The following is a 6,241-nucleotide window of genomic DNA, read 5'->3' on the forward strand; positions in this document are numbered from 1 at the left end:
TTGTTTCTACGCTCATTGTCCATTTTATCAGCTCCACTTACTATATAGGTGCACTTTGTAGTTCTACAGTTACAGACTGTAGTCCATCTGTTTCTCTGATACTTTGTTAGCCCCCTTTTACCCTGTTCTTCAGTGGTCAGGACCCCCATGGACCCTCACAGAGCAGGTACTATTTGGGTGGTGAATCATTCACAGCACTGCAGTAACACTGACGTGGTGGTGGTGTGTTAGTGTATGTTGTGCTGGTACGAGTGGATCAGACACAGCAGTGCTGCTGGAGTTTCTAAACACTGTGTCCACTCACTGTCCACTCTATTAGACACTCCTACCTTGTCAGTCCACCTTGTAGAGCAGCTCATCTGCTGCTGCACAGTTTGTGTTGGTCATCCTCTAGTCCTTCATCAGTGGTCACAGGACGCTGCCCACAGGACGCAGTTGGCTGGATATTTTTGGTTGGTGGACTATTCTCAGTCCAGCAGTGACACTGAGGTGTTTAAAACCTCCAGCAGCACTGCTGTGTCTGATCCACTCAGACCAGCGCAACACACACTAACACACCACCACCACGTCAGTGTTACTGCAGTGCTGAGAATGATCCACCACCCAAATAGTACCTGCTCTGTGAGGGTCCATGGGGGTCCTGAGCACTGGAGAACAGGGTAAAAGGGGGCTAACAAAGTATCAGAGAAACAGATGGACTACAGTCTGTAACTGTAGAACTACAAAGTGCACCTATATAGTAAGGGGAGCTGATAAAATGGACAATGAGCGCAGAAACAAGGAGGTGGTCATAATGTTATGCCTGATCAGTGTATGTTTATGTATTATTGTCATGTCCAAAAAAATTGCAGAGGAGCGTCCCTGAGCCTCAACGCTCATTAAGAATGCAAAATGTTCATGAATATGCATGATGTATTATGTAAATTGTAAACAGCTTGTCTCTAAACTCCGCCCCCTCCTCTACATACTGTCTCTGAACAGATGAAGAAGAGCAGAAATAACAATCTCCACTGTAACTTTAATAATCAGAAAGATTCTGTATGTCTGTCGCTCAACTTCACTCAGATTGAGTCTTTGTTCTCAGTGGTCTCCAACTCTGTTCTGGAGATCCGCCTTCCTGCCGAGTCTTGTTCAGCCTCAATCTGCCACACCTGCTCCAGCTAATCAACTTCTACAGCAACCCCTGATTGGCTGATCAGATGCATTAGTGTCAGGTAAGGGGAAGGGAGCCCGTTAGAAGCAGGTTGGAACTAAACTCTGGTGAGTGGATCTCCAGGAGGAGGTTTGGTGACCACTGCTCTAAACTTAGCCAGCTGAAATGGAACCAATCAAAGACCACCCGGTTAAGTCTTTAGATGTTCTGAATAGCATGAAATTGCTGTAACATTCCTTTGTCATCTGTCTGACAGAGCAGCATATAAAATATAAACATGTTTTGTTTTTATTTAAGCAAGGAAAATCTTTTAGCCACTGTGGGTCAAACCGTAAGCATTAGATGAGGGTCAGTCGTCGTCTTCTCCACACAGTACATCGTTCTGTGCTCAGTGAATGATGGAAATGTAGAGAAACTCTGAGAACAGATCTTTTTTAACTTTAGCTATCATGGTTAGCCTAGCCGCACTACTGCAGACTCTTTGGGCCTCCTCCTTAAGGCCCTTGTGTTTCACAGTAACCTTAGCAGAGTAAGATACCATACTGACCTCTCATTGGTCATTTGAGCTACTAAATGCTTATTTAAGCAGCAGGTTGCCTTTCTAGAGAAATTTACTGTGTCAAAATTGCTCACCATTGTAGTATTAGATGTTATATCTGCACTACAAATATCACCTTTTTATCTGCAATTCAAAATGACCAGTGAGTGTGTTTTATGCGTCTTATTTAAGCAATAGAACCCGAGAGGGAGTGTTATTGCGACCAAATCACAGCCGTGATGTTATTGGCGATAACACACTCCTCGAGTGTTCTATTGCTTTTATACAACAGTTAAATACAGTAATAAATTAATAAACTGGGCCGTGAACGCGGCGTTTAATATGTTTTAATGTTCGCAGTTCCTTCACCAAATTATAGTTCCTTAACGAGCAGCTTGTTGCTACGTCAGAGTAATGAGCTCCGCCCACTCGCTGCACAGCTGGCAGTTCGTTCTCCAGTTCCTTACACTAAATTCCCAAACTGTCATCACCACTGACGTGTAGTCTGATCTTCAGAGTCTGACAAAATCGGACTGAGCCATAAAACTGCCACAATATCAAGTTCAGCTCAGTTTTGTCAGTTTTTGCCAGATCAGTATTAATGTTGTTTTGTTCCAGCCAGTCTGTAAAGCATCTTACAGCCCATTTAGTTTGGCGAATGGTGTTGGGTTCATTTCTGGCTGATTCCAGGTTGTTCAGCTGTTCTTCTGTCACAGCTGCCGACTGAAAAGCTGCTCAGTGGTGACGACAGTTTGGGAATTTAGTGTCGTCTCATCTTCAGAGTCTGACCAAATCGTTTTAGGCCAAAACTTTATAACAAAACTATCACAAAACAATGTTTCAGGTATCAAGCAATGCACTCATAACCATTTTGTGTAATAATTTAATGGGATGAAGCTTTTAGAGCCATTAAGTGCTTCAGATGTCTGGTTCCTAGTACTGTAACAGTGAACAATTCTGACTCATTGGTCAGAATGACGGTAATCCGTATTTTGCAATCTGGATTAAAATGAATGTTTAATATGTTGTTTGTTGTCTTATGCTGTGTTCTGTAGCTCAGCATTGAAGCCCTCAGCCTTCACATTTAATATCATTTTCATGTTTGTCCATCAAGAGTTTCTAAATACCCAGCATGCATTACGCAAATACAACACGCGTCCATCAGGAACCTCCCAAGTAACGTTAGCCATTTCCTGCATTTAGCCAGCTTAGCAGGGAAAAAAAACACCGCTCTGTAATGTGTTCTGGGTTTCTCAAACACTAGAGGGCACTCCCAAGTCCAAAGTGAATGGGTTAAGATGGAGTATTTGAGCAAAATCATAGTTTACAAATGCTGAAACATTTTTAATGTAAAAGAATTCATTCATTTCCTGAACACAGAACAGCATAAAACATTTTAACACTGCTGTTATATTTTTAAGAGCTTTTAAACTCGAGTTATAGGAGTTTAAAACGGCGCCTCATGTACGTTGATGACGTCAGTGAGAGCGAACAGCCAATGAGCTGCTCCACTCGCCAACCAATCAGCGCTCCGTAGCAGTAATGCTAACCAATCAGCTCTCAGTAGCAGTAATGCTAACCAATCAGTGCTCCGTAGCAGTAATGCTAACCAATCAGTGCTCCGTAGCAGTAATGCTAACCAATCAGCGCTCCGTAGCAGTAATGCTAACCAATCAGCTCTCAGTAGCAGTAATGCTAACCAATCAGCACTCCGTAGCAGTAATGCTAACCAATGTGCACTCCGTAGCAGTAATGCTAACCAATCAGCACTCAGTAGCAGCAATGCTAACCAATCAGAGCTCAGTAGCAGCAATGCTAACCAATCGGCGCTCAGTAGCAATAATGCTAACCAATCAGCTCTCAGTAGCAGTAATGCTAACCAATCAGCTCTCAGTAGCAGTAATGCTAACCAATCGGCTCTCAGTAGCAGTAATGTTAGCCTTCTGCTGCCCAAAACCCGTTTGCTGTAGAATAAAGGAAACATACAGGTGAGTTTTCTTTGCTTTTTTAGTGAAATCCATCCTTCTACTGTCTAAAATTAAAGGAAAGCTCTGGTTCAGTGAATAGAAACTATATGAACTTTTCATTTTTAGCCGCTGAGCTCCATTCACTCCCATTCATTGAGGACTCGCTCGTGGGCGCCCCCTGCTATTTTTCAGTCCTGTTTTTAATATAACAAGGGAAATAGGAAGAGGCCAGACTCCTTATAATCCAGCTCTGTTTCAAACAGTCCACCCCCAAAAGCTCCACCCAGAGCAGTTCAAAAGGCCCTTCAACCTTCAAGATGCATCATCAGAGGTGACTTTCCTATCTTTAAACTTGAAAAGCTCCCTCTAGAGATGCTGCGGTGTGACCGTAAGAGGTGAGTAGGCATGTTTGCGACTGGGGTAGCAGTGGTTATATTCTCGTTTGGGCTGGGAGCGTCTCTTTAAATCTAACCTCGCCGTTTATTAAATAGACTGGAGTCAAAGTTTATTCAAATTCAAGTTTATTTTTAAGAGTAGTATGACACATTTACAATCATAATGTTACAAAAATCATTACAGTTCAGCAGAATATTCCTAGATCAACAGTAATAAATAGAAAAAATATTTATTACATCTGTTTTCTTTTACATGGTATCTTCATATCTAGCGAAGGAAAGAACAATACAGCGACTACAGCAGGTGATAAATGGAAGAGTAATAATGAGGCCTAATTTAACTGCCCTTCAACCAAACCACATACTTAAACTACAACCAATAACAGGTGCAATTCTGACTAATTTATAAATATTTAGAAGTTAATATGAGCATCAAGTGTTGATACAGCAACTTTGACATTTTAACAAAAGTAAACTGAGCCCACTGAAACACACTCAGCTCAAATGGTCCGAATGTGGGGATGTGAGGAGGCTGTGGGTGCGGAAGGGTTTAAAGACAGCGGGAGGTTAAAGACGTCCTGGAGGAAATTTCACAAAGCAGGATTTCTCAGTAAAGGGTCATTCTACAGAAACGTCCACTTCTCTATCCATAGGGGTCACTGGTGTTACTGATCCTCATTGGTGTTACACATAATAAAGGAACACCAGAGACGTTTTAATGAAAAATGTATTTTACCAAATTGGCTGCTACAGAGCATCAAACCACATGTTGTCAATCAGGGAATATCCACTAAAATATGGAATTTAATCCATTTGTGTTCTATTTTTTCACAGTTACCTCAGAATAAAGTCGGTCACACCAGTGACTTCAGCTAAAAGCTTCATATGAAATCATGAGCTGAATGAGAAAATCTCTGATAACTGAAAGACACAGTGGACTCACCATGTGCTTTTCTTCATAGATCCTCAGAAAACAGGTAAAAGGAAGTCGAGTGATGTCATCAGTGTGACTTTTATTTCAAAATAAGAGATTTTTTGTTACGCGGTAACACCAGTGACACGACTCCTGGGACAACAACTTTCATTATATATTTTATAATATTTATTTGGCATTTGTTTTCTTTGTCATTTAAATCATATATTTCATAGTCATGTATAGATTATTGTAGTTAAAATTGCAGAAAAACGTTTTTTACCTCAAACATGACTGTGAGGACGAGCTCTTCTGTGGTGCTTGGAATTCAATATGATTGATTTAAAAACCAATATTGCTAAATTGAGGCTCAAGAAGGTGTAATTGTTAAAATAACATTGTTTTATTTTAAAATGTAAATAAATTGTAACCCTAACATGTTTTTCAAGTGTAATATCTGTAAACGCTAGGGACACAAAAATGGACGTTTCTGTAGAATGACCCTAAAGCTGGATAATTTGATCCCAAACTCAGGACTGTCCAGCACGAATGTGCTTAGTTCTCCTCCCAGTGGACAGACCTGACTTTGGCTTAGCTTATCCGGCTAGTTTTCCATTCAATCACTTTGTTTTCCATGAGACAAATTTGGAGGAAAGACTGTAGGGGAATATTTTAATCTGCTTTGTGAAACGTTCCCTCAAATTGAATTAAAAAGCTACGCGATCGTTTTCTTCATCACACCATTCGTTCGTTCTCCGCTGACTCCAGTGTTTCCCAATAACAGTCCTGGTGACTCCTTAATCTGCACGTTTTCATGTTTTCTCTACTTAAACATGTCTGATTCAGCACAAGGGTTCTTTAAGGATGAACATCTGGTTCCTGCTAAGCACGAAGTTCACTAGCTTCAGCTGTTTTAGCTTTGCCAGCTGGTTAAGTTAGCATCTGAGCCTACTGTAGCATGACAGTGAAATCTTGCTGCGTTCATGTGAACCCTTTTTCTGCTAATATGTCTAGTTAGCTAAATATCTTTGTAGCCTAGACCATTAGCAACAACAGCGTTTTAGGGCCACTGTTAATAAAAACAAAAATAGTAAACTTTGAGAATAAAGTCGTAATATTTAGAGAAAAAAAGTCGTAACATTTAGAGGAATGTCACAAAATTTTGAGGAAAAAAATCTTAATATTTTGAAAAAAAGGTCACAGAATTATGACATTAAAGTGGCATTCAGGAAATGTCGCAATGTCATAATATCGTAGCCAAAGGCTTTGCAGAGT

The sequence above is a fragment of the Colossoma macropomum genome, unplaced genomic scaffold (genome assembly GCF_904425465.1).
Source record: "Colossoma macropomum unplaced genomic scaffold, Colossoma_macropomum, whole genome shotgun sequence".
NCBI classification, from domain to species: Eukaryota; Metazoa; Chordata; class Actinopteri; order Characiformes; family Serrasalmidae; genus Colossoma; species Colossoma macropomum.